Raw genomic sequence first — 8,782 nt, forward strand, 5'->3', positions numbered from 1 at the left:
ACCCAAACAAATTCTCATTTCAGAGGTAGAATCTCTCTCTCTCTCTAAAACATTTTCTCTCTCTTCTTTCACTTTCTTCTCACAAAGGTACTAACTTTAGCATCGGAGTGGTTATTCCCGGATAACCCCCGGGTTAGCTAATCTGTATTGGTTGTGTAGGTGAGCAATTGGACGGTAAACCATTACCAACCCTCAGACATTGACGGAAGTAGAATCAAGCAGGAACAATTGGCGCTAGAAGGAGGGGATAGTAATAACTTCTATCGTCCAACAGGACCTCTCACAGTCATGGAAGGAAGTAAGGGAACTTCAGTACCGGTACCAGAAGTTGATAACCGGCAATACGATAACAATGTCCTTAATGCTAACACGAATAAAACCATAGTACCAGAAATCATGGTCGAAGATGAAACTCATCTCCTTCACGGTAACACAATGAATAGGCCCATAACACCTGACTGTAGCAGAGCAGTGACCCCAGATCCCTTGAAGGGGTTTACCCCGGAGGAGCTGGAGATAACGGCCAAGGTCATGCGGGCTATGTCTAAGAAAAGAAAGGAAGCTGAGTTAACGACAGGGGGAATACGGGATAAGGTACCGACAAAGCCGCTGATAGTCAATTTGGAGAGTCAGTTCAACCAGGCGGGACATCAACAACCGTCAAGAAGCCGTGGCCAAGAGACCGCACCAATCGAGCGCCAACTCACACAAGGCGCCCAGGTAGGAGATTCAGGTTCTTATCGGCATGAGATCTCTAGTGGCCCGGAAAGGCGGGCAGTCAGGGCAATCATCAGGCCCAGAATATCTCCGTTCACACAAGAGGTACTCGACCAGCAAATGGAGAAAATAAAGATGCCGTCCTGTACGTATGACGGTAAAGGGGATCCAAAGCGGTATGTGGCAGCGTTTGAAAGTCATATGTTGTTGTATACAGACACCGATGCTGTGTGGTGTAAAGTTTTCCCTACGACTCTTACCGGCGCAGCCTCGGATTGGGTCTCCAACTTAGAGCCGGGATCAATTGACTGCTTTGAGACCCTGGTGGAGTTGTTCACAGGTCAGTACATAAGTAATAGTGCGAGACAAAGGACATCTGGCGAGCTCATGGCTATTCAACAATGAAAGGATGAGTCGCTCAGAGATTCCATTAGACGCTTCAATAATGAAGCTAACACTATACCGAAATTGCAGCAAGAGATTGTCGTGATGGCATTGATGAATAGGCTAGGTGACAACGACTTCAAAAAATATATGTCGCGGAAGTGTTTCCCAAACTTAGGGGTAGAATTTGCCAAAGCTCACTAATACATAAAAAGTGAGGAGCTGCTAAAAACGAGTCGTCAGATATCGTCGGCAAAGCCCTCCAGAAGGCAAGGTGATAATAGCTCGAATTCCCAGATGGGTGGGGTAAGCAGGGCGCTGCCGCAAGGCCAGCAGCGATCCGGAAGGCCGACAAGGGGATTGGGTCGTTACAGTAGTTATACGCAGTTAAACACCCCGAGAGCGGAAATATATTCAATAAACCAGAATAGAGAAGATTGGAGTCGACCGGCACCGATGATAACGAAGGGTCGGGACGTGAAGAAGTATTGCATGTTTCACAGAGATTTTGGTCATTACACCGAAGAATGTGTTCAGCTAAAAGAGAACATTGAGGATCTTATAAGGAAGGGACGATTATCCCAGTATCGTACTCAGGCAGGTCCCATTCGACAGCAAAATTCACAGCCTAGGCAAACCGAGTACCGAAAGCAGGGGGAACAGTCAATGCAAGATGATACTTACAGGCAGAATCATGCGGAAACGTTCAGACAGGGAGGTAATGCGACAGGACGTAAAATAACAATCGACGTTATCACGGGAGGGCCGGTATACGGAGGTTCCGTAAGCGGGGCCAAGAAGAGTTTGTCGGAATACCGGCACCTAGTGAACGCTTTGAGCGTAGAGGAACGACCTCGGCCTTCTTTCATGCTTTCGATATCTTTCACGGAGGAGGATGCTAAGGGAATAGTTTACCCTCATGATGATCCGTTGGTGCTGATACTGACGGTAAATGGAGCAGATATCAAACGGACACTCGTTGACGGCGGAAGTTCCGCAAATATTCTATTTGCTAGGGCTTTTGATGCCATGAGGATTGGCCGAAAATACTTGACGCCAGTGTCCTATCCCGTGATAGGCTTCAACGGATCGACGGTACAACCTGAAGGTAGCATTGTTCTTCAGGTTCGAATAGGAGAGGGTCCGGCAGTAAGAGATGTCATGGCAGAGTTTTTGGTGATTGATGTGACATCCGCTTACAACGTCATTGTCGGTAGGCCTTTAAATCATGACGTGCAAGCTGTGGTGTCAACGTACCACTTAACCATGGTATATGTATCCAACGCGGGAACAACAGAGCGCGTACGGGGTAGTCAGACTATGGCAAGGGAGTGTTATGTATCGACACTGAAGCAACCAGGTCGACAACCAGCTGGTGAACGGACACCAGCCAAGCGAGAACGAATTCCTTCCACGCATGACTTGGCTATGGAAAATTTTGATACTAGGCCGGTAACTGCTCCACGTCCTTCCCCGGGAGGCGAGGCTGTCGAGATCGAGTTGCAGCCCGGAGTGCCCAGTAGGGTAGTGCGTGTGGGATCCGATATGGATGTCGACACGCGCTGCCTTTTGGTGGAATTGTTGCGAGAAAGTGCTGACGTATTCGCTTTCTCGGCGGACGAGATGCCCGGGATACATCCCGACGTCATAGTGCACAAGCTCAATGTCGACAGGAGAGCAAGACCTGTTCGACAGAAAAAAGGAACTTTTCAACAGAGAAAATGGAGGCTATTCAATCAGAGGTGAACAAATTGCTAGCGGCCGGTTTTATCGAACCCTACACATATCCCGAATGGTTAGCGAATGTGGTCATGGTAAAGAAGCCGTCAGGGAAGTGGAGAATGTGCGTGGACTTTACGGACTTGAACAGAGCCTGTCCGAAAGATTGCTATCCTTTGCCGAGGATAGATAGATTGGTAGATTCAACTTTCGGTCACGCACTACTAAGCTTCATGGACGCTTTCTCTGGGTATCATCAGGTCATTTTATATGAGCCGGATCGAACCAAGGCGGCATTCATTACCGATTCCGGAGTTTTTTTTTATAGGGCTATGCCGTTTGGATTGAGAAATGCAGGGGCCACATATCAGAAACTGGTCGACAAGGTATATGCGAACCAGAAAGGAAGGAATGTAGAAGTGTACGTGGACGATTCAATTGTGAAAAGCTGTTTGGCTACGGATCACGTCGCTGATTTGAGAGAAACTTTTGAAACCCTTCGTCGCTACCAGATGAAGTTAAACCCGGAGAAATGTGTGTTCGGCGTCCGATCAGGAAAGTTTCTCGGTTTCATGGTGAGCGAAAGGGGTATAGACGCTAACCCTGATAAGATTGAGGCGATTCTTAGCTTGCCAGAACCAAAGTGTATAAAAGATATACAAAAGCTCACCGGTCGAATGGCTGCGTTAACAAGATTCATCAGCAAGTCAGCTGATAAAGCCCTACCATTCTTTGTAATTTTTCGACAAAACAAGCTGTTTGAATGGGGGAAGGACCAATCTAAGGCGTTCCAGGCTGTGAAAAATCATTTGAGGTCCTTACCCACCATCGCAAGGCCAGAACAAGGAGAAACGTTACAGCTTTATATCTCGGCCTCAGCAAAGACGGTAGCAGCGGTGCTCCTAGTAGAGCGGCAAAAGATCCAACTGCCAATTTACTTCGTGAGCCACGTTTTAAATGCTGCCGAGAGAAGGTATCCGGTAGTAGAGAAGATCGCGTATGCAGTAGTTGTGGCTGCACGAAAATTACGTCCTTACTTTGATGCGCATGATATTGATATCTTAACGAATCAGTCGTTAGAGAAATCTTTGCAAAAGATGGAAACGTCTGGCCGCTTGCTTAAATGGGCGATTGAATTATCTGAATATGTTATTACATATAAGCCAAGGGTATCAATCAAAGCCCAAGCTTTGTCTGACTTCATTGTCGAAACGTCATATTATGAAGAAGAGGATGATGCCGGCACATGGAAGGTATCAGTTGACGGTTCATCTGCTTCAACCGGCTCAGGGGCTGGGGTAATTATGATCTCTCCCCAGGGAGATGTGTTCGAGTATGCCGTTAAGTTCAAGTTCAAAGCCTCGAACAATGAGGCAGAATATGAAGCAGCGTTAGCAGGGATACAGCTCTGCATATCTACGGAAGCAAAGCGCATTGAGATGACAACTAACTCTCAATTAGTGGCAAATCAGTTTAACGGCACTTACGAAACTCGAGAGCCAAGTATGACGGCATATTTGGCAAAAATCAAGAGTGTTACTTCTGGTCTGAATACTTCGAAATCAAGTTGGTTCCTCGGGCAATGAACACACAGGCAGACGCCTTGGCTAAACTCGCAAGTTCAAGCTTCAATGACTTAGAAAGGACAGTTATGGTGGAGGTTTTGAAAGAAAGAAGTATCGACGAACAACCTCCTAAAGACGTATGTTGCACGACTGCGGGACGAGAATGGTATGATGACATCTTGGCTTACAAGGTACATAATGTTCTTCCTGTCGACAAGACGGAGGCAAGAAAGGTTCAGAAAGACAGTGTCTGGTTTATCATGTTCCGAGGCTTGTTGTATAAGCGGGGGTTTTCGTTACCGCTACGAAGATGTATAACGGCTTATGAGTCGGCAAGGTTGATAGAAGAAATACACGAGGGTGATTGCGGTAATCATGCAGGGGGTCGGTCAATGTCCTTAGAAGCAATGAAACGGGGCTACTATTGGCCGACAATGAATGCGGATACCATGGAATATGCGAAAAAATGTGACAAATGTCAGAAGTACGGGCCGGTGATTAACCAACCTCCAAATGATCTAACACCCATTCTTAACCCAATCCCATTTGCTCAGTGGGGGATGGACATTATTGGGCCGTTTACATCAGCAACGGGTGGCCGTAAGTTCTTGATTGTGGGGATAGACTACTTCACCAAATGGATAGAAGCAGAGCCGGTAGCAAAGATTACAGCGGGTGAGGTAAAAAAGTTTATCTGGAAAAACATCTTTACGTGATTCAGATGCCGACAACAATGGTGTTTGATCACGGTTCACAATTTGATTGCAGCCCGGTAAAAGACTTTTTAAGCATATACAAAGTCAAGTTTGCGCACGCGGCGGTATGTCACCCGCAGTCAAACGGCCAAGCTGAGGCCGCTAACAAGCAGATACTAGGGGCAGTTAAGAAAAAGGTAGAAGACGCTAAAGGCTTGTGGGCAGATCTGATACTTGAAATTTTATGGGCAAATCGTACGACAACAAGGGAAACAATAGGGGAATCTCCTTTTAACCTCGCTTTCGGCTCCGAGGCTATGGTTCCGGCGGAAGTGGGCTTATGTTCTTTTCGGGTACAACACTTCTGTGAAAGTCAAAATGATTTGCTGCTTCGACAGCAATTGGATTTCCTACCGGAAGTAAGGTTGACAGCTGCCATAAAGTCTGCGGCATACAAAAACCGAATGAGCCATGCTTATAATCGGTGCGTCAATTATTGGCCCATGGAAGATGGTGATTTAGTTCTGCGTAGGACAGCCGCGACCGGTAAAGGGAACGCAGAGGGTAAATTCACTGCAACTTGGGAGGGGCCCTACCAAATATATGAAACACTTAGGCAAGGGTCTTATCGGCTAATGACCCTTGAAGGTGTTCCCCTGAAGAATGTTTGGAACACTAGTGTGTTAAAGAAATATTTCATGTGAAACGTAAATATGTTCTATTTTATGTATCTATTTGATGCCATGTTGTCACACGTATGTTAACGGCATTTGCTAGTATTGTAATCTATTTCAACACTTATGAAATACAATCGTATTACCTACTTTCGATACGATCTGATCACAGCCTAGCTAGCTGACTCGGTCGTTCAAGTGAGGGAATATAAAAAATATATAATAGTAATGATAATGGACCTCAAGGGGAGTTGAAAGCGCGGTCTGATCCACTGCCTTTGCTCAGCCTGACAAAGGTTGGATACTTTATCTCGGTATGATTTATATCCGATATTCGACACAGGCATTCTAGAGTTTTCCCAGAATTTGTTTACGAATAAATTCTGCCGAAAAACTCGGGGAGTATTATTGGTAGGGTATATCTTAGAAATACCGATAATAAAGTATTATTGGTAAGATGTAAGTATATCTTAGAAATACCGATAATAAAGTATTATTAGTAAGATGTATTTTGAAAATGCCGATAACATAATTTTAAATCAAAAATACCAAGAAGTGTAATTTAGGTCCTCCAAAAATTTTTAATCGCAAATAAAATACCAAGAAGTGTAATTTTGAAAGCCGAAAACGTAAATTTATGTTAAAAATCAAGGAGTAACTAAAACACGATTCAAGGAGGGCAATCATTAAATGTTAGTTAAAAGGTAAAATAACGACCATAGCATAAACAAAATAATCACGGCAGTAAGGATTACGGTAAGGATTGAAAGAAATAAATTGTACCGAGTACATACATACGCAAATAAAATGTTCAAAACGATTGAAAGAAAAAATGTGACATAATACAGACGGATATAATTGTTTGAAGCATAAAACAAATACAGATAAGCATGAATATTACAGCCCAGAGATGACTGCCCTCCTGATTAATTCTTGTCGGCATCCTTGGTTGATTCACCCGCGTTAACAGGCTCTTTTTCAGCTTCTTTACTGGAGGGACCGGCAGACCCATCTTTGCCAGCATGAGTGGCAATAGGGCTACTGATAAGGGCGTCATCAAACTCCACTTCCGGCAACTCACGTGGGTCTAAATTGGTTATCACAGCATGCGGGGGGAGCTCGTCAAAGTACTCACTCTCATAGCTGGTAGGAGAGTGGTTCATTTCTTCGTTAAAGGCCTTCTCGACGGCCTGCCATTTCGTCGAATCCCACCCCTACGCTTTGCACACACAGCGATGCGCAGAGACCCAGCCGGTAGTGTACCGGTCAACCAACAAGTTGGCATAGAGGTCGGTCTGCAGGAACCGATTAACGACTCGGCGCCTGATTCCCGGCTTGTCGCGCTCCATCTCCTCAACTTGGCTGGCCAGCTTAGCCTTAGCATCCCTCTCGTCCTTCAGGCTCTGCTCGAGGCTGGCTACCTTCTTTTGCAATAGCTCCTGGTTCGTCAGCTTCCTGTTCAGCTCAGACACTTGCTTTTGCAAGGTCTTTACATCAGATCTAACCTTGTCGCGCTCCTTGACGACGAGCTTGCAAGCGTCATCAGCCTTCTTCAGCCTGGTCTCGGCATTATCGGCGGCGCGCTGATAATGCTGGTACATGTGCACCACCTCGACAGCAGAGTTGACGGTCTAAATTGACGGTAAAAGAAATTGCTGACAGGCACCTAAAGGTAATAATGATGACTTACCCGGAGCATATTGTTCATAAGATGGCCACAGGGAGCGGCAATGCGATTGGCTGGCCTGTCGGCTGGAGTTGCCAAATCCTTCAGCATTCTCCACCCCATGCTCCTGCCAGTGTTAGGGTTGTCACTGAAAACGGACTCCCCACGATTAACATTGATTCGGGGATGCCATGGATCACCGGCAGCACTGAACGGTACAGCTAATTACTCAGCAACTCCTTCCGGGATTTTGACGTGTGGAATCTCGATGAAGTCGCTGACAAGGGCAGGGACGAAAGCGCCCTTACTGAGACCGCCAGTGCGCGTCGAAACGACCGCCGGAGTCTCCTTGGGAGGAGGCTTGTCGATGTCGGCAATGGAAGCAGTCGGGTCCCTTAAGGTGACTGTCAGTTTTCTCAGCGGTTGGGTTTCGGTCTCATCCTCCAGGTTAACTACCCCTTCCGGCCAGATCCCTTGTGCATCCTGTTCGAAGGATGCCGCCTCATTGTCATGATGTTTTTGTTTTTTTTTTGTTGTTGTTGTTCTCGGTTGGAGGACTCAGATGTCCTCTTTGACGCATTTCCTCCACCCCTTTTCACAGCTAGGGTGCGAGGTCTGGTAGCGCGGTCAGTAGGAGCCGTGTCTTGTACTCTTGTTCTTTTTCTTTTGCTGGCTCTAGTGGAAAAGGCGGGGAGAGTGTCGTATGACTTCCTCGGCCGATCGGGGCACTGTTGTTTCACTCGCCCGTCAGGATGCAAGCCTAGCCGGCTGAAGTCGAGTTTATCAATACCTGGCAAGAGACACAACCGATAAGGAACGTCGAAAATAAACATTATAAAGGTTAAAAAAAACGAAAAAACGAAAACGAAAGAATTACTATGTATATATATAGTGTGTTAAGGAACACGCATGCAGGTAAGAGAGGGAAGGTAGGGTACTTATAGAAATTATTATCAAAGACAAAGTGCGCAAACAGTAAAGATAAATTTAAATACATGTAAAGATAATTTAATAACATTTCCATGCCAAATGCATCGGTATGGCAGAGACCGACATGAGATAGAGGGGCGTTGCCCAGTATATAATTACAATGGGGCAGCCACACCCCCGGAACAGCTTTATTCTTCTTACCAGCCCTAACATATGTACAATTAAAACATTTAAAAGCCTTTTTCTCCATCGGTCCTAACGCTCTCGACCGTATAGTCTCGAACATACTGTGTGGATGATGAAATGTCCTACGGACGGTAAAATCGTCAGGCACACTCATAAAATAAAATTCATTCTTCCAGTTCTTACAACTGGTCAATTTCGGCCACACTGTGCAATTACCAGGAGCAGTAAACAAAGACCACCACCCAG

The sequence above is a fragment of the Chenopodium quinoa genome, unplaced genomic scaffold, assembly GCF_001683475.1.
Source record: "Chenopodium quinoa cultivar QQ74 unplaced genomic scaffold, ASM168347v1, whole genome shotgun sequence".
Lineage (NCBI taxonomy): Eukaryota > Viridiplantae > Streptophyta > Magnoliopsida > Caryophyllales > Amaranthaceae > Chenopodium > Chenopodium quinoa.